This window comes from Oxyura jamaicensis, chromosome 3, assembly GCF_011077185.1.
Source record: "Oxyura jamaicensis isolate SHBP4307 breed ruddy duck chromosome 3, BPBGC_Ojam_1.0, whole genome shotgun sequence".
NCBI lineage: Eukaryota > Metazoa > Chordata > Aves > Anseriformes > Anatidae > Oxyura > Oxyura jamaicensis.
In genome coordinates this window covers 45432734-45459441 of record NC_048895.1, presented here as the reverse complement: position 1 = coordinate 45459441, position 26708 = coordinate 45432734, and the positions used below count along the sequence as shown (strand labels likewise).

General features: G+C 38.0%; 1 long non-coding RNA gene across 1 annotated transcript; it reads right to left on the bottom strand.

Annotated features, from left to right (window-relative positions):
* Positions 1 to 8168: 8168 nt before the first annotated feature.
* On the bottom strand, positions 8169 to 12708 carry LOC118164804. The gene is made up of 4 exons (XR_004749677.1): positions 12528 to 12708; positions 11647 to 11738; positions 10482 to 10594; positions 8169 to 8941 (listed from the first exon to the last, which is right to left on the bottom strand). It is a non-coding gene; the product is annotated as an uncharacterized LOC118164804 (long non-coding RNA).
* Between the last annotated feature and the right edge of the window lie 14000 nt (positions 12709 to 26708).

The following is a 26708-nucleotide window of genomic DNA, read 5'->3' as shown; positions in this document are numbered from 1 at the left end:
ACTTGTCTGCCTGGAAGCTCAATATGATGCAATTAATGAACGGCAATCCTCCACCTTCGGTGCTTCCTTCCCTTTCTCGAGACAGATGTGCTGACAGCATGGCACCTCCTTTAAAGGAACTCAGTTTTATGGAAGCCTATCTCTTGGGAAGGCACGACTAACTACAAGCTTTTGGCTGCCCCATGTATTTTCAGGCAAAATCACCATGTTTCATGCAAAATATCCAGAGACAGCATCACACAGAGAAGAAAACCATTCCCCTGCAGGGTCTAGCAAAGACATCCTTTTATCCAGATCCCTTTCAAACGTCCCCAAATGCTGAACTTTGCTCTGTCTTGTCTTAGAAAACACTCTTATATCTCACTTTGCAATCTTTTTTCTCATGTAATGCACACATTTTACTCTGCCTAGTTTTCAGAATATTCCTCCTAGACATCTCTTTCAACACCTGAAATCAGTTCTCTGCCTCTGTGCCCTTACATCTGACAAGGCAGCAACGTCGCCTTCTCCTCGCTCATATCCAGGCACAAGAACCAAACCAGCTCAGAGCACAACACACCCAGGCACCTGAAGTTAAACACCTGAAGGAATGAGTTACCCCTTCATCGGTGGTGCTAAATGCACACAAATCCTACCAAAGTCCAACACGCTTGAAAATTGGGGTACTTCAGCCCCCTCCATCCTCCATTTTCCACCTGGCCCCAGGCACAGAGAGGTATGCATATTCTCGGCTTTACTCTCCCTGCTGATTGTATTAGCCTCAATCACACCAAGTAAAGCAATTATAGAAATTAAGTTATTAAACTGGATTCACATGCTTACATTTACCCACGGAAGTCTGATACATTTTTGGGCTCATTAAAAGGAAAGAAGAAAAAAGAAAAGAAGGAAAAACAACAAAAAACACACACACAAGAACAAACAAACAAAGCAAACAAACAAACAAACAAACAACAACAACAACAGCAAAACAAGCAGATAGAAGAAAACAACTAGGTAGCTGCACAGGACACTGGTCCGTCATTGAGCAGGAATCCCCACCCCACAAAGCGTTACAAATATTTCTTCCCTAGAATCAGCCAGCTGTCATGAGGGGTAGAGGCATGCCTTCTCCAGGCTTTAAGTGCCTTGCAAAAGCCATCTGAAGGATGGAAACAAAAGAAAATCTTTGCCATATCACAGTACATGTAACATTAGAGATGAAAAACAGTTTTAACTTAATGTTCTGGTTCCTATGAAAACTGTGTATTCCCTTATCTGCTGGGATTTATTACTTTACCCAGCTTCTGCAAATAAAAGACCTCCCTCTTCTGCTTATCTACACAAATTTCTTGAATGTACAGGCAATTGCAAAACTGAACACTGAGTAACAAGAGTGGCTTTAAAATCAGCAGGAGTAGGTTTGGGTTGTTAAAAGGTCCCAAGACACTTTTTAGATATCTATCAAAAATCAGTACAGTTGAATTAACGTAATGCAAATTTCTCCATGCCCCCCCCCACCCCCCCCCCCCCCCCCCAGTTTTAACTTAATACCAAGAGATAGATATATTAGACAGTTTAATTTTAATTGTAATACATAGATAAACCAACAAAATACTTCTAGGTTGAAATACAAAAAAAAAAAAAGGGGGGGGGCGGGAATGCCAAGAAAGTTTGATCATACTGTAACTAAACCATCTGCAAACTTAAGCATCCTTGCTACTCTAATCCACATTTTTTAAAATACAAGTTCAATAATAAATTATATTGAGAAAGGTGAAATGATACTCTAAAATGTTTTGAAGAATATATTTTTCTAAGTATGTATAGCACTCATTTGGTGCTATAGAAGCAGAACAAACAAAAATTTTCTCTTTTTGGAGGGATAAATATGTTTTATTTTTCAAATTCAACCACAAAATGAGATCATCTTTTTATGACCCCCCCCCCCCCCTTTAAATTCATATTCTGCTGGGGGTCTGATATATCCTAAGCTTTCAAGTCATACTCAGCCATCTTGACTGTGGAAATCTTCTCCTTTTAGTCTCACTTCTGATCATTTCCTCTTCATTCTCTATGTGTAATACACATCAGAAGACAATGACACACTGTCATCCAGGATATAAATTTACACCATTTAATTGATCAGAAAGACTTCAACAAAATTTCCATTTCCTAGTATTTCCAATGTTCTGACTTGGAGAAAGATCAGAGGAAAAGAGTGACACCCAGTATATTTGAAGTATTATCTAAGGTTTTTTTTATGTTGTTGTTGTTCTTGTATAAATCTGGGCAAAGTTTCAATCACCATTCAAAACTTGATCTGCATGTTTGAAATATATTTTTAAAAAGACAAAAACAAAATCCGTAAATTCTCCAAGTTAACAAAGCAACATGAACTTCTACACAACACAACACAAATTAGTTACTTACGGAGGATGTATCTTTTCTTGAATTAGTACCAAACAGCAGAAAGTGAAGTTTCAACAGCTTTAGACCAACAACATTTAAATAGAAATGGAACAGTAACCATAAAAGGTAGGAGGGTGTTTTCAATTGATATATTTGAGATTCCTCAATTGAGAAATTTTGATACTAAATCCTCGGTGTTTCTAATTATTTTTACTTTAATGTTTTATTGCTAGTTTTCAAGGTAGAAATCTTGAAATGCTTGCAAAGGCACTGTCTTCCCTTCCTTGTGTTCCTGAAGAGCTTTCTTCATGCCACTGGAGGAATTCCTTCTGTTGCTGAAATAGTCCTGGTGAAGGTCTCCTTCAAGACATCAAACCCATGGAAACCTCAGGAAAAGAAAGGCATTTGCCGATTTCATACCTGTCTTGAAATTACTTTGTTCATTCTACATAAATTCACAGCCTAAGAGACTTTGTAAGAAAAGGAAGTCTTTTTATGGGTTGTCGGAAGCAGTACTTTTCATTGGGGAACTGACTGAAGATCTTGCATTAAAAAAGCAAGTCAGGAGGAATATGCTATTCTGGAAGGGGATGCTGGCTTAGTAATACACTTGAACATACACTAATCACATTTAACAAGGACTTTCACTTTTTTTTCTATATTTCTTCTATCTTTTCCCATCAACTGTCCATAAAGAGAGAACATGGAAAAGAAAAATAAGCATACAAATTCCTTTTTTTGGAAATGTTTTTGTTCCAAAGAAATGTGTGAATAAAAAAACTCAAAAGTCTTGCCTCATGAGAAGTTACTGTCATTTAAAAGTATTTCTATTGCCGGAGGTGTCTGGATTAAATACTGTATTTTATTTATTTATTTATGCTAAAAATATTTATATTATGAAAAAAATATATATTACTGAGTGCTATTTACATAAGACAGAACTTCAGGTTTACACCACCATCACATTCAGTGGACCTTCAGTTAGAATTTAGAGACTGAGTCAATTCCCAGCACCATTCACCAGTAACCAGCCAGCTAAAAGACTGCAGTGCCACAGAATGAAATGGGTTCTTTTCTTTTTCATTGTTCCCTTGGCTGGCTTTGATCATACACTTTGTTAGTCTAAGAAAAGAAGCACACAAACAGTAAGTGCTACTCTTCTGCTTTGCTTCATTTTTCACTGAAGAAATAAGTTGTATTCTGAACCTCAGCCAGTTAAACCAAGCAAAATCATAAAGACTTGACACATTGTAATTTTCAGATTTAAATCACAAACTCCCCATAATTTTCCACCCAGCTGCAAATTTATGAGTAAACTATGATTAATAAAATGGAAAAAGAAAAACTCCTCAAGTTAGATTTTCAGTAAGTCTTTTTCCTCCTTGAAAATTCACTGTGAATGATTACTACAGTACTCATCATTTCTAAGTCATTTCTACAGGAAGAAAATGGAAGTGAACCTGACAAATCCAGACAGAGTGACACACCATGTCCTGGTTTGCACCACGGCATTGCATTACTTAAATTCCATCCTTCATTTCTAACCAGCACCTTATGGTTGGTAAATATTTCCCTTACTTTCACACATTTTAGAATAGCGAAATAAATTACAAGAATGTTTTAAATGGCCTACCTTATTTCTTGCCTGCTGACTCTCCTAAGTTGCACTTTTTTTGTTTCCAGTTGCTTGGCAGGGTTTCTTGAGGACGAGGGTGACAATATGTAGAAGCTGAATATATTCTTGCACAAATTCAGAGTATAGTTTTACGTTCATAACGAGATTATGTTCTTGGCTTCAGTAACATCAGAAAGCAAATGCAATGATTACTACCTTAATAGCAGTTAGCAACCAGGTTTAAAAAATCCCTCTGCACAAAAGCAAATCACATACATGCTCCGAATATTGTGTGTATATATAATAATGTGCATATATAGTGAGATTTCACTGGCCTGCAGCTGGTGCACATCCAGCCGTAGGGCTGTGGAATCTCAGCCATACCAGGGGGCTGCACAGTTACTCAGAAGTGGTTTGGGGGACGCATGGGTGCCCACACAGCCTGAGCCTCTGACCACAATTCACTGCCAGGAGGGCTACACTACCTCCCAGATGCTGCCCTTCCTCAAAGGCACAGCAGTTTCAATCAGTGACAACCTACTTCAGGAGCTCTGGTAAAAGAAAACAACTGCAGGGAGACCTTGGGCCATCAGCTGGCTTGCTCTTCCTCTGGCAAGAGTGGTGCTGCTGCTCTCGCTTCTTACCAAAGGGCTGGAGGCTACAGCATTTCTCAGGCAGTGGGAAATGGGTTTCAGCACTTTTCAGCCTGAGGGCAGTGAAAACGGTGCAGCCTCAGGTGAGCAGGGGAGAGCAGGTGGCTTGTACCCAGATCAGTGAGCTTAAGGATGGCCTTTGCCACGTCTCACACGTCTTCTTGTTCTCCAGGCTGAGCTCTGTACAGCTCCTACCTTAGGCAGGCCCAGGCAGACCTCCTGGAGCAGGGCTCCCTGAAGCTGTAATTACAGGGTGACCCAAAGAGTCAGGCTTCACAGTGCCAGCCCTGACAAGGCAGTTGTCAGACAAAGGTTACCTTATGCCGAGTAAGGTGTTTACCTGCCCTAGGTAATCTGTATGAAACCATGGTCTGTCTAACACTGAAAAAGCCTAAGAGGGACAAGCGAAGTCTTAGACTCTTCTTCAGTTATATTCACTCCATTTAAACCCTTTCCCTCCCTAGAGTTTTATTTTTATTTCATTTCAGAGCAAGAGGTGTTTTGAGCCTTCTAATGCCTTACAGCATCTCTGCTATTTGCTTGGGGAATGCAACCAGACCGTTGTTAAACTTGCCTCTTTAGGGAAGAACCATCACAACAGGAGAGGAAGGTGGGTATTCCCCAAACTAAGAGTGTACCATTCCTGTTGTTTTCTGAATGTTCTCTTAAACTTTAGCCAAAGGCATTAATAAAGTCTCTCAAACAATTGTCTCCAGAAACTCTCTATGAAATGGTTGCATCCAGTAGTGAGATAAATTGCGTATATATGCTCAGAAGTAGCAGGACTGTAAGTAAACTGTTTGCTGGGTGGCTGCTGTAAGAGTCCTTTCTGGTCAGCAGTGCTTTGATTGATGACTATATGGAAAGGTTTCACAGAATTTCCAGTTAGTTAAGCATCTTACGGGTAGGATGCTAAGATTCAAATACCCAGGGTTTGAAGACTGCAATGGTAATGGCAAAGCAGGTATTAATTTGAGAGGGAGCGTACACAACCTAGCAGAGTCTTAAGAATTACAATATTTCAAAAGTCAGACCCAATTATATAGAGTTTGTTTTCTTTGTGGTGCTTACCAGAGGTTGGAAATGTTTTGGAACATATTATGAAACAATGACTTGTTTTTGGTATTTGTTAATAAGCACGTAAATTAGGAACATCACAATCTCTTGAAGACAAGATTAATCCTTGAGGTATTTTATTGGCCTATACGTTACCTGCCTTCTCTTTCATTACATGAACTGAGAGGCCAACAAAATCATTTTACGTTAGAGCAATTGTTTAACAGGAAATCAACCAACAATGACTTAAAAGAAAAAAAAAAAAACTAACCCCTTATTTAGGTTTTCTTTACTTTGGGAAGTTCTCTCCAAAGGTACTCAGCTCTTTCCCAAGTTTCTAATTACATTTTTAATTTTATTTTTTTATTTTTTTAAACACAGCTGCTAGGTCTGAGGGTTCCAGTACCTCCACAGGAAAAGTTGCCCAGCTATTTAGTCTCTGTCTCATACAGAGGAAGAAAACATTTTGGGAAGCAGTCCAAACCACTGCTCAGCTGAAGTAAGTGATTTTAAATTGCTCCTATAATAAAAACTCTTAAGCTCCTATTGGAGACTGATGGGGCAGCTGGTGTGCATTCCCAGAGTCCTATGGAAATTCCCTCCTCATCAAAAGTCTGCATTGAGTTTGGTTACCAAATAACATTAGATGCAACATTAGGGTCTGAATTTAGCTCCCAAGTGGCTTCAGGATGACAGAGTACCCAGTGATCACTAGGATTTGCTTAATATTGCAAAGGCAAGGGGTTTGGAAGATGAAGATCTGGTTATGTGGTCACGTTTCCTCACAAAGCAAGATCTCCTCCTCTTACACTGGTATACTGTAAATTGCTAGGGAATTGCTGGGAAGGATGACAGCGTTTTGTCACAGTTGTGATTAAAAGACTGAATCCTTAGGGCCCCGTTAAATTGCCTCTCCTGTTGTTGTCCTAATTCAAGTAGAATTTCATTGTTTTCAATGCATGGGAGGATTCAGGTGGAAATGCTAGCAAGTTTCTGCTCTGTCCCAGAGAGGTATGCAAACAGGCAGCAAAAATGAACTTTTAGAGGAATGCTTTTAGTGCCTATTTGTGTCTGCTGGTTTTCATAGGTTCCTGAGGAAGCACGAGAACTCTTCTATAAAGTCATTGGTGTGCTGTGCCACAGAACAATGCTCGACCCTTTTGATCTCTGATATTAGGGATAATGAATGTGTAGGCACCTTCAACTTCCTCGGCATTGCCAGGCAACCCAGGGGATCCTGCTCCACAGCAGACTGCAGGACTGGTGTGACCGCTGCTCATCCCATTCACACGGTGATAAGTAGCACACTGTGACTGTCCCAAGCATAAACTGGAGGCAGGCAGGATTTTTAAAACTGCTGGAAGAATCTGAGTAGGAAGCAAATGTAACATTTGCAATCGTAACATTACTGAAGGAGGTGAATAGGTAAGAGAGACACCTCACTTCAAACTTTTTTATTGGATGCTGAAACTTCTTTTGGTAGTTATTTGGGAAATCTAAACATGACGCTTATGGAAGTCTTTTATGGTTTTAATAGGAAATTTGAGATAACTTGCAAAGCTGGGGAAATTACAGTTGTGCTTTCTCTCTCTTGAAAGAGGCTGTACTTTTATGCAGGGCACCACCACAGCAACAGGTTAGTACTATGCACCTGAGGCCTTTCTGTACTCTAACAGCTAGTTGTTTGCTAAAAGCTACATGTAAAAGCTTTCTGAAAACCTTAAGAGGAAATTTCACCCCAAACTGACTTTTTACCTTAACTACACTTTCCTTCACAAGTATGAATGTGCTTCTAAAAATGCTGTTAAAACACATTACGAAGGAAAGTCTTCAATTTTATACAGATGGCTTGAACAGCAATATGTCATAATTGCAAGTGAGTCGCATGCAGTCTTTCTAGGACCTTTGCATGTCCTGTTGGAGGTAAATATGATTGTGCTTAATGCAAGTGTTTTCTTGAGGCATGTGACAGTTCCCTCTCCTCTGCCACCTTGTCTGCTGTCATTGGGACTTCAAACAATCCAAGTTCCCCCATGAGAAAAGTAAAAAAAGAGCTGGGCTCTGACTGCCCAGCTCCGGAGTGCTGTGGGAACAAAGAGGCAGGCCTGCTGGCAGGGAGGGTGGGAAGGCAGCCAGCACAGGCAGAAGGGCAAGAAGGTGGGGGAAGGGGCACGGGCGGGGAGGGGCAGGAGAGCAAAGAGAGGGGAAGCCTGGTAGGAGAAACTCCTTTGTTCAGAGGGGAGAACAAAGGGGACGGGGAGAAGATGGAAGTGGCCTACCTTTCAGCTTGGAAAAAAATTGGTACTCATATCCACTCCCAGTCTGCAGCCATGAAAGGATAACATAGATGCACAGAGAGAACTGGTTAACATATGCAAAGAAATAAGCTGTTTTTTCCCTGGTTGTGTCAAATAAAATTGACTCTTTTTTTCCCCCTTCTTTTGCCACATTTTGGACAAAAACTAGCAGTTATGAAAATGTACATCTGAAAATCTAGTGTGGTAATGGTAGAGGACTTGGTACTGACTTGGACTGATTTTGTCATGTTGATCTAAATGAATGGTTTTTTAGCAGTCCACAAGTACCGGTTTCTCTTAGACAAGGCTGGCTGCTGCAAAGAAAACTAACCTCATCCTCAGCAATCTGAGTTTCCTGTAAAACTGAAGCTTAAATCTGTGATGTTTCCTACTCCAGTTCTCCTGAGGTACAAGAGGTTTATCAGGAAGAAGCTGGCTTTAATGTCAAAGCTCTTGTACTCTTTGTAACTGTTTTAAGTTAAAAACTTGTGGAAGCCAGAAATGCCAAATATTCATGGGAAATAAATATCTTTCATTGTGAGGAAGAACATATAAAATATCAAAAACATACTTCCCTTTTCTAAATTAGCTAATATTAATCCTTTACTGTAGGATTGAATGTTTTCCTCCTAGCAATATTACCACAGAGTAGTCAGCATTTCAATGTAATCTGCACTACAATGCCCTATGTTAATGCAGCCAGATACTTCAAAAACAGAACAACATGTTAATGGTCCCTCCCATATAACTCTTGGGCCTAACAATTAGTAGCCACTTTTATTAGCAGTTAAGTGCAGAAATATACCATTTTAAAATCTTACAACCTTTGTTCTTGATTTTAGGTGACTTCAACAAAATGTGTCTCTACTAATCCCTTTTGAAATCTTGCATGTCTGTTGTAAACAGCATTTTTCCCCCCAGCTTGTCACCTATAAGGCAAAGAAACAAGGCACCTTATTTTACTAAAACTGCTGCTTTCTTTTTAAAATTTATTTTAAGATATGAGTAAAGGCTGCAAAGTTTCTTTATACCATGGATGTTGTTTTGTCAGTTCCTTATCTGTACTTGAAACACTGATAATGGTAGTTGGAAATAAATTTTATCTTGATGTGAATGGGTTTAAACTCTGAATTTTCAGTTTAAAAATTGGATTGAACTCTTCAATTCATTGATCAATTCTGGAAAAAAAAGGCTCAAAAGAGAGCACTGTGTATCAACTTCAGCAAGATTCTTCCTATGACTCGTTTATCAAAATAACCAAACTCGTGCAAAGAGCACTGGCCAATCCTATTTTTGTTGTTTTGTGAAGTGTCATCACTGACTTCACCTTTGAAATATTTACCATTTTAATTGCTTCCGTTTAAAGACATGTTATGTGTATTGCGTTCTGTAGAAGATACAAAATCAACAGCCATTTCTGGAGGTAAGAAATGATAATGAATGGTAAATATGCTCCAAAGTCTTACTCACTTAGCTGTATCCAGTAACATACGGTTTTGTAATACCTGCTGTAGGACTTCTCTTCCAACAGCTTGAGGGGCTGGAGGGGGGGACAAGGGGGGGAACAAAACTTGCTGGCCCTTTGACTTCATCCACATTTAAACAAAATGAAAGTTGACCAATTAGTTTACAGGGATCAAGAAGGCAGCCTATGCATGTATATAAAAATTATGGGGAGGGGGGGAGGTACCTATATAAGTCTTGTGGGTTTACACATTTCCTTCTTGGTTTTGTTATAACTCCTAGTTCTCAGTGAACATTTCCACTTGAAAACAGTAATCATGATCCATCTATAAGTAGTTCTTTTCTTTTTTTTTTTCCTTTTTTTGGGCCCCCCCCCCCGCTTCCTTTTTTAATTTTTTTATTTTTTAAGTGTTCTGATCTCTTCCTTTGGAATAGTTCTGTTCTCTCACACTGCTGAGTAGTATCTTGTCTATGCTACATGTATCTCTGATATATTTATGTCTATAAGCAGTTATTGACAGTGTAAGATAGCCCACTCATTGTGGACCACAAAGTATTTCTTAAAATGAAACTGAAAACAATTTTCTTCAACATACCAAGAATACGAATAAACTTTTGAGTTCAAATAAGCTTATTATATTGTTTCCTTGAAAGCTTAATTTATTTTTTCGTGTTTGGTCTTGTTGCTTGTTCTTTTGTTACTACTGCTTGTACACTGAATATCTTAAACTGAAAAACATCTGCAACTTAGTTGTTTCACAGAATCAAAAAACTTTCTCACGTTGTGATTTTCAGTACTTTAAGTGCATTAGCTCAAACTGAGAAATTCATGTTTCATGATACAAGTTTAAGCTTTCAGTTTCAGTAATACCGACCATTCTGAAAAGTTATTTTTCAAGATTGTTACAGAAAAGGAAGATAAAAGAGCAGCAAGAATTCTTATCTTCATGCAAGGCCAGGATGAGCACTAATACTGCGACTTCTAAGTATTTATATTGTCTGTACCTGATGTAGCTTTTAGAGAAATTTTAAAAAGACATTTTCTAGCTTCAACATTCTTTTCCAGTTTGGAAGATTTCTTCTTTAGCAGTGTAATTTGTAACTCTTTATTTTGCTTCCTAAATTTAAAAAATAAACACAAGTTCATCCTTGTATTGGAGAGTTAAGTCATGTGCATTAACAGAATTAGTCCTGAACAAGTGATTTATCATTATCATCATTTTAATTATATTAGCTTCTTAAAAATACTTTAATATTTTGCTACTTTTTTAAGTAGGGAGAAAAATGCAGTATTTGCAGAAGTAAGCATTTTCACAGAACTCATTTAATTTGAACTGGAAAATACATTTAAAATCTGTTTTTAAGGCAAATCTAAGTCCTAATATTTCCGTTTATTAAACCAGTCTACATGTTTGTAGCCAAGTACAACACCTGCCCTGCTTGTGAACCGGATTCCACAAGGATGCGAGCTCATTCCCAGGGGGGGTCCCTTGGCTAGACTGTGTATCCTATATTTGCATATGATGCCAGGAGTGCTCCCCTCTGGTAATGCTCTGGAGATTTCATGAATGGGTGCAGCACAGGAGGGTGGTTTGTTGTGGGCATCTGGCAGAGGTGGTCTCTGCTAAGTGAGTTACAGTTCTGATAAGTCAGAGGGGCACGGTAGGAATAAAAGTTAATACCAAAATGACCCAGAACACTTTGCGTCATTCCAGCAAACTGAAATAACACATTTTGAGCTAAGAACATCAGTGTTTTAGTTGAGGGCTGCTTAAATCAAAACACATCTTTGGTATTGCCAGAGTGAGTCATGGGGAGATTATTCCTTTGGAAGGACCAAAAGGAATTCTGTAATATTTTACTTTTGTTCAGAAAGGAGAAAATGTTTCAAAATTTATGCACTCTCATTTTTCATCAGACCCAATTCTAAGCAGACACCCAATACTATCTTTTAAGGAAAAGGTATTAATTCATTTTGGGTGAGACTATACACAGAAAGTAGAGTTGGAGACTACACATTGCTGTGTTTAGACCAGTGCAAGGTTAAACCCAAATCTCTTTTCATTTGATCAGAAATTGCACAAAGCTTCCAAACCTGGTATAACAAACTGATGTTCCCAGATTTATGGAGCTGGAGGTGATGACATAGAATAAACAAGGACCAACGTACCAGCACTGGATGCTTCAGAGCTACCTCTTCAAGGGTTAGAGGCACAGCATTTGTTTCATGTGAGATTAAAACATTGGATTTCTGATGCTGGGCTATAAGGTACATCAAAAAATCCTATTAAAAAGCTTACTATAAACAGTTAATTTAATTGACCTAATTTTATTGTCCACTGTATAGTGCTATGTTTGCAAAACAATATTAGATATTGTTAATCTTATTTCTGTTTCTTCATTTAACTAGAACATTTCTCTGCGGTAGTACAATATCACACATTCTCTCCCTCAGTTGAAATTAAACTACTAGTAAAATGTTACTTCACAATAACTAAACAAATTTATCTAAAAATGAACTGTGAAAATCGTATTTGCATGCATTTCTGCATTCAAAGAAACTTAAAACCAGTTTCTTTTATGGGTACCAAAGTTGGCACAAATGGCACACATCACTGGAAGGTAAATACGTGCCTTACTCTGTTTGAAGAAATCTGTCTTCAAAATAACAAAGTTATGGACTTTTTAAAACATGCATCCTGGTTTGCACAGCAGGTTTTTCTCAACTTCAGAAGCAAACACCAGGATGTGATGTTCTGAATATTCACTTTCAGTATATCTGAAAGCTCGCACCTACTTGTATTTGAATGTGTGATTACTTTAAGAACTACATTGTTCTGAATCACAGTTACAAAAAGGTGTTTGGAAATCTTATTCTTTATAATAAATCTGGTTTCTGCTTTCAGTCTGCATGAGAGAATATAGGCATTTTACTCAGAAGAACTATTATTACTCCTGTAGAAATAAACTTTAGATAGAGCTTCCTGCAAGAATGACCGTGGTCTAGAAAACAGGCTGATTCAAATCATTATGCAGAGAAAATGTACTCACATTTCAGTAGTTCTGTTATTCTCATTTCTCAACTCATTGAAAGCTTTGCACACTTTGGAAGGAAGACTTCTTGCAATGCTGTCCCAGCTGCTTCCTTCTGGACAAAACTGGAAGTATATTTTCCTCTGTCTGTCTCTCAGTGGCACCAGGTGATTTATGTTCTCTTGGAAATAAATAATTCACTTTGGGACAGGAGAAACACATAATTGTTTTAGACAATGAAAAACATTGCCACACTTTCACAAGAGAAAGATACTGCATATGGCTAAAAAGCATCAAATAACAATTAACAATGTACTCTGAATTGAATGCATCATTACCTCCAGCCTTGGATAACATTTATTAGTTAACTAGAGCTATCCACCACCTTTGAGCCTAGATACTGGTTTTACACTGGAATTTTTGAATGGAGACGTACATTTCTGCCGGTTACTATGGTGAGATTCGTGCCTAACTCAGAATTGATTCCTTGTGAGTAACAGGGTGGGTAAGTGAGAAGAGACTGCAGAGGTACTTGCCCAGCATAAACATTCCACTGCAATGCCTGTCCTTCCCCAGAAACCACAGCAGATGAGACATTTAATGCCAATACTTAAAAACAGGTAAGGTAAATCCTATCAAAATTAACCACTGTTCTGTGTGGGTTTACTTTAATAGAGTAACACTCAGAGCTAATACCTACACATTGCTTATTAAGCACACAGCATAAAAGAAGTAATCAGAGGAAGCAGGCAGGAGAAGCTTGTGAAAGAACAGTGTTTAAGGGCTTTGTTTTTTAAGAGCCATACATCCATGAATTCAGTGAGGATGTCCCCTAATCTGAAATTACCATAACCCATTCATGGGCTTTTCTGGTTTTGATGATTTTCAGTAAAATAATAGCTAAGGGAAGAAAATACTTATTTAGTTATAAATTGATTTTCCTTTTTTTTTTTTTTTTTTTTTTCTTAAAGTAATTTTTTAAACAAATGTCTATCATTCACATAAAAAAAAAAAACACAGATGTTCATTTTGAACAAAATGGGTCTTTACCCTCAGACTTTCCCTTTGGCGTTTATGCATTTCATTAGTAGTAAATAACCAGCATTTCCTTTTGTGGTAAACCATACAAATCGGAGCTTATTCCTCGTCTTTCTAGGGTTATAGATTCATACATGCAAGCTGCTGTTCTCTTAGGAAATTAAGCCTTACTTTAAGTTTATTATTTTTCAAAGACATAGCACCCACAACTCGTTTCTTGCTAACTAGGATCCTGATAACATTTGCTTAGAAGGCTTATCTCTGCACATTAGATATCAGTAGATATAAATCCCCTGCTTTAAGGCCTACAAGATCTATAAATAAATAAATAAATAAATAAACTTCCTGGTTAATAATTGAGAATAAAATATTTCTATGTAGGGTAAGAAAACCAGGACATTTACATCCAAGAACTATATAATATTTATTACTTTGTGCTTTTCATCAATTTCATTTAATTTATATCTGCAGAATGAAGACAAGGGTGACACCATTAAATGGTGGCACAACCAATCCTCCTGATTTGGCCACAGTTACAATGTAGAGTTACTTGGTTCTCTTGTACACAGAAAATTCATGCAGAACAGGGAGCTGTTAAAAACAGATGTGAACTCCTGCCCCTCCAGTGTTCTGTGCAGATATACCATCAACTCTACCAGAAGTGCAATTTTTCAAAGAATCTTTTAAAATAAACCTTTTGGTTGGTTTTAGTTCTCAAGTGCCAGAGGACATTCAGGCTGCAGTCCTTGTCTGCCCCCAAACCGCCACTCAGTATTACCAAATTTCTGCTGTGTCAGTCCTGAGCTCAACATTATGGCAATTATACCAAACTGCACAACGGATTAAAAGGATTAATTCCCATGTGCAAACAATCTGCCTCTGGTATCTAGCACCCATCTGTCTGTCTGCTACAAGCTTTCACTATGAAGCAACCATTTTAGTTGCCCCCACACACATACTTGCATGTGCTCCCTGCCCCCCACCCTAGGGCAATACCTGGGAAAGGTTCTCTAGTCCTTATGTCACCTTGTAAACCCTCCATTAAAAAAACAAAACATGGAAGAAAACTCATCATTTGATTTCTAACCAGATCGTGGGCACTGAAATTATTTTCAACAGCTACAAACTGGTTGTTTTGCTCCAGCCACTTGTTCCAAGTAAAGAAATATATTTGGAGGAAAACAATAAAGTTCATCAGTCTTCAAATATAAAGAAGGCGCTATCACTACTGCCAAATCACTGTCCATTATGCAGTACAGCGTCCCTGGGATCTAATTGTGAAACTAACCCGAAAAACTGCACCTCTGCACACCCTGCCAGGAATGGTTCTCCATCAGTGTCACCAGTGGTCTGCTGCATTTCTGGAGGACTGGGGCTCTTGTACCATGAAACCAAATGCTTCATCAGAGCTCAAGTATGGAAACACTTTTTGTTTGTTTCTTTGTCCGTGTCCCTCCCCCCCCCGCCCCAACAGGAATAATACAACAATCAGGTATAAATTTTAAATAACTTAGCTTCCTAAAGTTGCTCGTCATCCTAAGGAGACAACAGTATTGTCAGGAAAGCCGTTTGTATTTTTAAGTGTTTGTTAGAAATCTGAGGAAGGTGCTTGCCAGGAGGTCCATCAGCTTCCTAATTATGAATGTGGTTCCATGTTTTAGTCACAATAAATGCAGGTTATCACTCTGATCCTCCAAGTTCACATTCCTAGATCAATATGCATTACATTTCTATTTTATTGCTCTGGTAATTGAAAAAGGACTTTGAAATGGGAATACAGTGATCTAATCAATATAACTGGGATTTTCTTTAAATGTTAATGTGGTCTTCTGTCTCTAAGACATCTGAGTCAAACAGAAACATCTTCATTCATGCAACACAGAGCATGAAACACAGCAAATTTACAACCTTGCTTTTCTAAAACTTATTGTCATATGTGGGAAAATAAACCAGAATTTTAATCAGCTTTTTATGTACATACTTGTTGGTCTCTTTTGTTCTAAGTACGTGGTTAACATGGGAGCAGTACAGTCAGCTTATTTAACGATCAGAGGTTTGTGAATTTATTTTGCTCCATTGTTTGGGTATTCACTGATTAACAACCATGAATAAAACCTTGCCATCATTTTTTCAAATGGGAAAACCATAAGAAGTGCTTGTAAAAAAGTGTTAGTATAATGACCTCTAAAATTTGAGAGAAATCTGTTAAACAGTGGAGCTCTTTGCTATGTTAGATAAAGCTCAGAAGACCTGAAGATGTCTTAATGCAAGTTAAAATTAAATATCTCCATACGTAATGACAGTAACTGACCTCCTGCATGATGCCATATTAAGGAAAGCAAGGTGATACATGTGATGCAAGTAAAAAAGACACCTTTCATGTTGAAAGCAATCCTTACTCCTTTTAGACATTCTGCTCTGTAAGTAAAAATACCAATAACTGATTATTATAAGCTTTCATTATTATAAACATCATAAACTATGATCTTACCTAAAGGAATTTTCATATTCAGACCAACTAGGAGAAGAACATTGTCTTTATAATTCTGTATATCTTGATATTTAATGACTATTCAAATTCCTGAAGTGATCTGATAAAGACTTGAATCACTCAGAAATACCGTAACAAAAAAAAATACAAAGTGAAAAGCTATGGTAAAATTACTGTTTTCCATCACCTTGGGGTAGCAGCAGTGACACTTAATGTTATTTAACATATTTTTATATTATCTATATGAAAACACAGTGTTTAACTTCACCTGTTCTGCTGACTGGTTCAGTAAGAAAACATGACTTGTCACTAACATTGCTATCACTATTTCACTGTGTGACTCTCTTACACAGCTAACGTTCAGCTTGTGGTTTGCAACAAAAAGGTAAACTGATATTAACGAATCTGAGTAGCAATTTTTTATTTGCAGCAATATTGAATTTTTATGTGTTTGTGCTCTGGCCAATTCATCAATTTCTTAACTTTGCTTTTCTATATGAATTCAGCAACTTTCTTGCCTCCTGAAGAAAACATATCTAGTAAAAATAATAATAATAATAAAATCAGAAAATCTATTTTGTTTCTAATGAATCATTATATGACCTGAGGACCAACTGTAAGCTAAGGCCACAGGAATTAGACTTTGGAAGGCTTCAGTAATCTTTACGCAGGATCCCTTTTTTAATATATAATAGTTGATGTTGATGACTCATTACACAGCACCTTCTGTTCTGTCTTCCACTAGAGTGAGCCTAATGCAACTGGTGGAATTGTGTAGTAACATAAGCAGAACTGAACCCACATCACACGCTCGGGGAGCTGCTCAGCTATACACTAAAGGCAACTGATTACACTATCATGTGCAATAGTGTTTGCGTCTTGCAGGTAGTGATAGGCAAGAGGTGATACTGAATAGAACTATTGGATTCGAATAGCAAATTAAATCAGACACAATAGTGTAGCCTGATGTCATTTTTGGAAATAATCCATAAAAAAAAATAGACTGGTGTGTCCAAAATAATGTTGAAGAACTGACTTGACATGCTATGGCACTGACCCTTCAATAAGCCTGCACCTACCTGGAGTCTTAAAGACTTCAGTGACCTGTTTATGCAGAACTCCTTGCAGAAACTGAAAAAAATATACCTCTGCTACAAAGAACAACAGAGAGGGAAAGTGCTGCTTAGCTTTCATCTGCAACTTGTGTCCTCGGGACTGTTTAAGTTGCATTCTGCAGGCAGCATGGCATAACTGCATGTAGCACCTACAGATTTAAATACACGCAGCACTAGTTCTGTGAACAATTGTACAGACTTTGATATGACTGCTTATGTGCATGGCATCTTTGCATGAGTGGGTAAAGAGAAAATGCGCCCACGTGCTTACTGAAATATTTCTCCCTCCACCTTTGCATCCAAATTAAAGCAAAAGATCTTTGAAAGGGTTACTAAAAACCTTCCACTCTTGCCTAAACTCTTTTAGTTTTTGCAGTAACAGAGCATTCCCATTGTTGGTAGAAACTCACACTTTTTCATAATTTTGTCCTTCAAGCATCTGAATAGATACCAAGGTGGGGACAATCAGGACTCGTGGGAAATATGGAGTTAATGTAACCCAGGCTTGCTGCCATGAATAGGAAATAGCTTAACCCTGCAGTCAATTTGCCTAATTGATTAGAAGCCTGATTGCATCCCTGAAGGGCTAGATCCCCTGAAGGGATATGCATGCACAGAGGCAGCAAGCTGACAATGCAGCTTTCCAGAAAGGGAACCTCCAGTGCTCCTGGAACATGGGCTGCGAAATCATTTTTCACTGACCAATTTGGGAACAGAGTTTGTATCTCTTTAGGATGTTCCCAAGCACAAAACTAGCTTGTAGACTTGGAGAGGGAGACAGCAAGAGAAATCTAAGTGCTACCTCCTACACATTGCTGACAAGCCCAGCTGGCACAGAAACCAGCCAGTGTGTGAGGACACTCAGCCCCCTGTGGTGAGGCTCTCCAGCAGAAGAAATGTTTTGCCCACCCAAACATCCCCATCTGTAAACAGTAAACCACAGAGCACGGTTCAGTTCTTTAGTCTTTTCTTCTCTTTCGTTTCTCAAGGGTAAACCAAAATGCTTTGAGTGACAGAAATCCTAATGTTTGGCAAGCTTCCCCATGAGTCTGAAACAACCCGAGTGGCTCTGTAGTTCCCTAATCAGCTTAGTAAAGTTGACTTGTGAAGCCCAGTGGCAGGAAGTAGTTTATAGTACAGTAACTCATCCCATTGTCTGGGCTTTTTCAGCTTGGCTTCATTACTATTACCATGATAAAGAACAGCGTGTTTTTTTCTACTTCCCTTTGCCCCTTCAAGTCTCTACTTGCTCTTGACTTTTCTGAATTTCACTTTGATAGTTTGACACCTTGGTTGTTCTCCCAGACAGATATCATTACAAGAGTTCAAATAAACCTTTTTTTTTTTTTTTTTTTTTTTTTTTTTTTTTTTTTTGTGATGGTGTTTTTTCTGGTTTTGAGGGAATGTGTGTGCGTGTTGGTAATAGAGATGCCATGAAGGTTTGCTGAGACAACTCCTGAGTTTGGAGTGGCTCTTCAGGTCTTTTCTGCAATTCAGAGAGCCAAGAAAGCTGAGGCTGTGGGACATAATCCAATATTCAGGTTTCTCATAAAACAGAAATAGCATATGTTAAGTGAGCCCACCAGGATAAGTAGGGATTGCAGCCTGCCTACTGCATTTCAGTGTGCAATGGTCTGCCTTCATCTAATCAAATCTTTCAGCTCTTAACTTCAGGAAGAATTTGACAATTTAAATTTAAAGAGGAAGAAAACCTGTGTGAAGGCTCATTCAAAGCATCACACAGTGAAACAGCATGGTGTTTTCTGTTTCTGAAAGCATGTCTGCTTTCTATCTACTCATTCAGTGGTGACTTGAAAGAAAACACCACTTTTCTTTTTTCTTTTTTTCTTTTTTTTCTTTTTTTTTTTTTCTTTTTTCGTATCCCCACCATTTGCTGGAACTGCTATACAGTCCCCAAAACAAATACAACCTGGTCTCCTTAGCTTGTAGGACTTGGTGATTCCATGTGGCTTTGGCTGCAAGGTACCAAAAGAAAAATAAATGTATTTCTGTGGCCCCACATGAAAAGTAATCTCTCTGATCAGACATCACAGAATTCTGCTCCACTTTCCTGAGAGTAAAAAATGAGTCATAACATCAGTTATGGTTCACCTGAGAGTGTCTTAAAGAGATTAATTCCCCTTTATGTCACTACAAAAAAAAAGGCAGTCAGCTGCTAAGGGCAACAGAGTCATCACCCAATCTCTAATTCAGAGTAAACAGGAAAACTATGGTGGGGATGAGACTTTTACTCTGGTGAAATTCATAAACCCCTGGGAACTACAACACCTGGGAAAAGTGGCTCTAGATTCAATGGAAGAATTATTTCTCTCATCTCCAATTCAACATCTAGTTCTGTTACTAGACACACTACTACATTATTAGGAAATGGGGTTGTATTTCTACAGAAAGATAATCTTGTTGCTTTTCATCCTATTACTTCCCAACTCCTCTTTTTTTTTTTTTCTAGGCCATCAGTCCTTGCACATCCATACATTTCACCATTGCAGCTCCTGATTAAGTATTATAAGGATCACTAATAGAACCAGTGGACAGTTTTAGTCCTTTGACAATGTCCATTACTTTATATTCCTCATATATTAATCTTAGAGCGAGTCCATAATATATCATGCAGTGACCTGGGTGACTGAGTAGCAGATACATTTATTAAATCTGTGAATGACACCAAGTGTGAAGAGACTACCGGGAAGCTGGGCATTGAATTCAAAGTGATTCTGACAAACTGGAAGAATTGGCAGGCTATCCCAAGACAAATGCAAGATAGTGAATTATTCTTGCCTGTGTGCACTATATTAAGATAGACTGCAAAACAGATGGTTAGATAGTGAACTCTACAGAAAAGAAAGCTACAGAAGGCTGCAAGCATAACAAAGCCAAACACTGCAAAAGTAACTAAAAATATGAGCCCAGCCTGGAAATCACAAAACATTACCCTTCTATTATATGCTGCATTCCTGCTTCAAGGGGAGTACTGCGTCCAGTTGTGTGCAAGGCATTTCAAGATGGACACAGAACAGTTGAAAAGAACAATGAAGATGAACAGAGGTCTAGAAAATACAGCTAAATAAAAAGGGCTTAGCTTAGAAAGACTGAAGGCAGTATGGTACTGCAATACTGCAAACCTGCGGAAATGAAGTTATAGTTTATTTATTTTGTTATTCCAAGGGGGAAAAATACAAAAAGAAATAGGTTTAAGCCGTAAGGAGGAAGGTTTAGGTTCCAGGTTAAGAACTATATTTTAATTTTAAGGAGTGGGGGCTCTAAGTCCAAGTTTGACAGGAACACTAGGACCCCTAAAAGTTAGATAAGCATGTGTCTGAAGTTAGTAGGTGTTATCTGGCTTATCTGGCTGCACTGGGCAGGGGAATGGACTAGATTATCTTTCCATGTACCTTCCAGTTCAGATTCCAATAAGCTAGTAAGCATAAAAAAATGCTGTTAATATTTGCAGTTAATATTTTCTGAAACCCTCATCCCTTCAAAAATTGCCAGTGGTTTCAAAAAAAAAGACAGTATCTTAGCTCACAAGTTTTTAGTTCACCTATATTCTACTGTCCTCTACAAAAAGCTGTCGTGTTTATACTTTATTATAATATGATATCAGCATTTTCTTTTTATGCTAAGTAAATAATGCAACAACCAATGAACACTAGATAGAATTTTAAAGGCCGTTTGTCTATAGATTTTTTCTGAAAGCATCATGAAGTCTACTTAGTCACTGATCTTAAAATAAATTTTAAAATATCAGTCCTATATTGTGAGATGTATCACCTAGGATACATCTGTCTGCATGTTCTTTTATGCTTTTCTGTTAACTTATACATCCAGAGACAGAAAAACAAACACCAATGAACAACACAAAAATATACTCTATTAAAAATAGATTATGTAAAAATAAATATTGTAGACTAATTTACATCATTATTTCTTCTGTCTGATATGCAGAATTACGTATTTCAACTACAGCTTAAAAACATGAGTTAAAACATTCTCTAAAATTTTCTGTTTAAAAACATCACATGAAGAAACATCACAAAAAAAAAAAAGAGTTTGAAGTATTTTTTAATTTATACCAGCTAGCTGTGTATAATACAATACAGTTTAGTCCTCCCTTTTCCATTCTTCAAAGTTTTTTAAACACACTTGTACACTGGACCTGAATGAACTCCTGGTGAAAGCTGAAACATTTCTACTGGATTCTGTAAATTGATAACCAATATCCAATGTGACGTTCTCTCTCTCTCTCCCTTTTTTTTTTTTTTTCCTCAAGCAGAGGACAGACCCAGGCAGACTACTACCGTTACAAATCACAATAAAATTTTACGTCATTGACACTGCACCCTTGGACTTTACTGTGAGATCACTGCACTTTACAGCAGGACAGTAACAGGACAATAGATCATTGTGTTGCTTTTCCCCTTCATTCTGAAGGCCTTTTTGCATTTCCTCTATCTTCCAAGATAAATTTCCCAAGGCTTGATCAACATTCACTGAATGCAATCAGGAATTGAATGCATTTTCTTTCATTCACCTCATACAACTTCTCAGCCTGGTAGGTAGCTCATTCAGTTCTGAATATTAGTGTTATTTATTATTAAAATTATCAGTTAGGATATCTTTTACATCTGCTTTTTTTGGAGGACCTATTTGGAGACACTTCAAAATATGTTTGGTTTCCTTTTTTCTTTCTGGTTTCAGTCCTCCATTTGGAGTACTGACTGCACATGGAGTAGAATGCCTTTGCCAAATTTGCACCATGAGAAACGTAAAATATTTTGAACATTTAGATCTCAACACCTAGAGTGAACTATCACTATCATTGCACAGGCAAGAATATGCGAATAATTAGGATCCTCCCTACAAGAAAATCTCGATTTAATATCAACAACTGCACATACCTACATGGGCACATGTAGATTTCCTTATGCTTAAAGTATGTTTATTTGTAAGCATTTCAGTCCTCAGAAAAGTCCATCTTAGAAAAAAAACACTGTTATGTAGTAGGACCTAACCCTAACATAAACTATTAATGTAAAATGTACTTACTCTTGATTTATTGTCTTGTAAATTAAATGCATGGAGTTCCTACATAGAAGACAACTACAGTTTGTAATTTCCCTTTATCCATTTCCCTAAACACATATTAATGTGAATAAAAAGCACTAAGAACATACTAGTTCAAAATGAACTTTTGGCCTCTTGAAGACAGGAAAGTTTGATTCCTGAGTGACTTCAATTCTTTTGCAAGATCCCTCAGATTAGGCTTTCAGCTACAGTAAAGAAAAACAAAAGTGACTTCCCAGAGCTAGCATGGATATTGACCAAAAGTTAACTCTACATACATTTGTTAAAAAATATATTTTAAAAAAATCTATGCATGTACTTCGGTGCATTATGAGTGCAATGGGCACAGTAATTACAAGTTTCCTGGTGAGAGTGCGATCAAAATCCTAACTTTTAATGAGTGTGTTCATGTAATTTTTTCATAGTTGAAAAATACAGAATATAGCTTAATTTACACATTCCCAAATGGAATAAGCTCTTTTCCCTTATGTTTATGCTAGCATATTAAACTTAGCCTCCCCCAAATAAAAATAAAAAAATAATTAAAAAGATAAAATAATAGCCACGTACAAATGAAACCACACATTTAGCTTACAGTATTACCATCAGCATTTCCAACAAACCCCCACCCCTTCACATTCAAGCTGGTGGCCAATAGCTCAATGTACCTGAGACAGCTAATTAAAAAAGGAAGTGGTCAAAGTCATGCTTTTTTGTAAACTTCAAAGGTGATCCCTCTCCTTCCTCCTCTTTACATTTTACTGTCTGGCTTTCTGCCCATCCTGCAGCTGTTAGCGGAGCCTGTGTTTCATGGCGTCAAACCTGCCTCCTCACGGTCCATAAAGTTACAGCAGGGATCGTGATACGCAGGTGTGGAAAAGACAGAAGTGCAAGATGGGCCCGTTAATGATTTTTCTGGCACCCCATGCTGAGCTGCTGAAAAAAAGAGAGCAACTTGCAGAAGGCAAGTGACTCTTTGTTTGCAAAGGTATTTGAGATCATATTACTTCTCCCACAGCAAAGGTGTTGGGTTTTCACTTTAAGGGCTGTTTACAGAAATGATTCACCTTTTATACAGCTTTTAAAAAATGCTTTGAGGCTTTAATTGGACACACGATTTGTATCACACTAGTATGAAAATTCTTACTTTTCGTTTAACCCCCCGTTAAATCATTTAATGATCGTACTCAGTGATAAGCAGCCAGCTTTGATTATGTGACCTTAGCAGAGGAAAACAGAAGTCAAATCATCAGGGCTTCAGCTATGTCATAAGCTTTAATCTGGAACTCCTGCACCTTTTACAATTGAGCGATGAAGGGAGAGAGGACCAACTGCTAAAAAAAAAAGAAAAAAAAAAAAAAAAAGAAAAAGAAAAACCACAAGATGACAAAGCATAACAATTTGCCGTTCTTGTTGAAATACCTGAACAATTTAGTAAGAAATAACTAAAACTCTTAGCTTATGAAAATCACTTAAATGTCTACTTTATTTTAAACACTGTTCACACTGTTGTCTGAGTTGTAGACTGCTGATCTGCAGGCTCACCAAAGAGCAATTTTAAATAATTCAAGCACAAGATGTGTAAAAATGGTGTCTGAAAGTAACAGATTACAGGAAATATTTCTGAGAGCACAGAAGTGACACACGTCACTGTGTTGTTCAGAATCGATGGGACTTAAACTTGCAGATCACCCAAACACCAAAGCATGGCCCAGATTTAGCAAAATATTTAGTGACCAACTTCAACTAGTGCCTCTAGCTCCCACTAGGAGTTAGAGCCTGTATAGTAGCATTTGGGCTTTTAATTAAACTCCATCCCTGAGCCCCTAGTTAACTGTGGGACTTTCAGCACTTCTGCAGCTTTAGGTCCTAGATCCCCTAGCACCCTAATTTTTAGATCTTTATGCTTAAAACTGTATTTTAAATTTAGGAAGTATTTTGGTGCTAACAATTAATGACGGGATAAAGACTGAGAAAAGCTGCTAGCAAGGAACATATTGTGAAGGGATAGAAGTTGAAGAGGAGCTACTGAGGCAGACTAGTACAGACTGAACAATGCTGCTTATCCTTACATCATTTATTTATAATTTATTTACAATATGTATCATTTATTTCCAATAAAAAAATAGCACAGCAGGGATTTGTCTTCACATTGTTCTGTCAGACAGTTACAATTGCTGTTGCTACAGCTCCTAAAAACAGAGCATTGCCGGGCACTGCCCAAAGCTCAAAGATGCAAGTTCAGTTCTGGGACTGCATATTCATCTACACCTACGTGATGGATAGGCGCCCTCTGGCAAGCAGCAGTAGATGAAGTTCAGGCTCCTGACCTGTTTCAGTATTTTTTTTTCCCTAGTACTCAATTTCCCTGAACAGCCATTTCTGATGCAACAATCCCCAGAAATTCAAACAAAATAAATCATAAACCTGAAGAAAAAAAAAAAAAAAAAAAAAGGCCAACAATGAATGAGTTGGAACCGGGGGCATTATACCTCTGCTACCACTTCAGCATTTGGTTGTGCTACTGAATAGCATCTGAAGCTGTGAAATAGCAGGACGTTTCTTTTTAGAAAGGCCAGAAGGAACCAGAATTGACCCTGTTGTCTGCAACTGAAGAATTCAGTGTTTTTTCCATGCCTGCAGTTAAAACTCTTATTCAGAACTAGCATTGCATGACTGTGCTGACAAACACAATCTGGATCAGGTGTCTGACTAAGGACATTAGGGAATATTGTGATAAGTTTCGTGCTGCTCCTAAGTCCAGTTCTGACAAATAGAATTTCAAGAGAAGCTGGTATATGTCAGATGCTGTCTCTCTTCTCTTCTCTTCCACTAATAGCTGTGGAAAATTCAGCACAGAAATATAACACAAACTGCTCATCCGAGGACTTCACAAAGGTGAGTCTGTGTCCAAAAACAAGCAAACCAAAACAACAACCAAATAAAGTTCAAAACCTAACTCAGGAACAACTGACAGAATAGCACAGCAACAACATAGACAAAGAGATTTAGTGAAGGCAACAACTCTATACGTTTTTGCTAGAAACTTTTTTCCCAGTTGCCAGAGTGAAGAGTAGGGTGAGCTCATGAATAATTGCTTTTGAAGGTTCCCTTGACGGCCAGACTAATCTTTAGCTATCCATCCTGCAGACTAATATCCTCTCCTTCTGTGTGAGCAGATACATTTTAGCAGCAAAGTGTGAGAAAAAAAATATTTTAAACTCAACAAATATCAATACCCTTGGCTTTTCTCTTAGAAGCCATCTAAATTCCATGAACTGGCCTTCCTAATGATGTCTACGAAGCCCCCAAAATCTTTCCAACCATAAGTCATATGGCCCAGCTCTGGAGGGCTGAGACGGTCTTTTGTGGTCTCAGAAGAAAATTAAAAAATGCATGTTAGAAACTTAAAAGTCAAGGGAGTTTGGGCATGGTGGGCAGGTATTGTAGAATACCATGGTAAATCTTCTGCTCTGGGACAGGTCTTTTCAGTGGCCCAGGCATGCTCTACAGTCTTTTTGTACCACAATTCCTTTCTCCAATGGGGATAGTATATCCAACAACAAGGGGTTGCAATGAAACAAACAAACAATCATAAGGACCATGAGGTCCCCAAATATTAAAATAATTGAGGCAATAGATGTGTCTTAGATTGATTTCTTAGGTTTTGCTTTTCTCTAAAATTCTGCAATTCTTTATTCTGAGATTCCCAATTTTTATTTTATTTTTCTCCTCTTTCTCTGGGTTCTGCCAGCCACAGTGAGTGCCACCAGCAGCATTCTGATTTTTGCTGCATTAATCCCCTTCAAAATGCCTCAGGGCACAATTTGACAAAGTTGACTATTAGCCTCAAGGAGTAGGCATTGCACCTCCAGGCATGCTCACCTTTCCTCGACCAGCAATTAAGGACACTGGCTTCACCTGCTGAACATCCAACTGAGACCACTCTGGGGGATTTTCCCTGCCAGCCATAGCTCTGCCTTCCCCAGCACAGCTAAGGGCAGTGGCAGCTGCAGCTCCCAGCCACGAGCTACATGGGGATGAGTTGTGTACCACAAAGAGCACGTACTGCAGCCTTACTAAATCCTATACTTAAAACACATAATATTCATCAATGCTGCATGCTGGCAGAATAATTTTTGTTCCTGTTGCCATCCTTCCTCTGTATCAGAGTACTGGTGGGATACATTTTGACTTAAGTACTTTTGTGGCATTAAACTTGGATTTATGCAAGCTTGTTCAAATTATTCCAACATTAAATTCCAGTTAAATTCACATGATATAGGCCTTCTTATTTCGAAATCAAAGGCTTTAATTCTAAGGCTGAATGAGGTATAGCACAATGTGGTGCAAGGTTAAATTTCCTCTTTGAACCTGAACAGAGCACGAGGCTAGCCAGGCTATCCTGTTTCTTGTGCTCTGCATGAGCTAGTAGGGTTGGTTATAAGAAGTTTTCAGTACACCCTGATT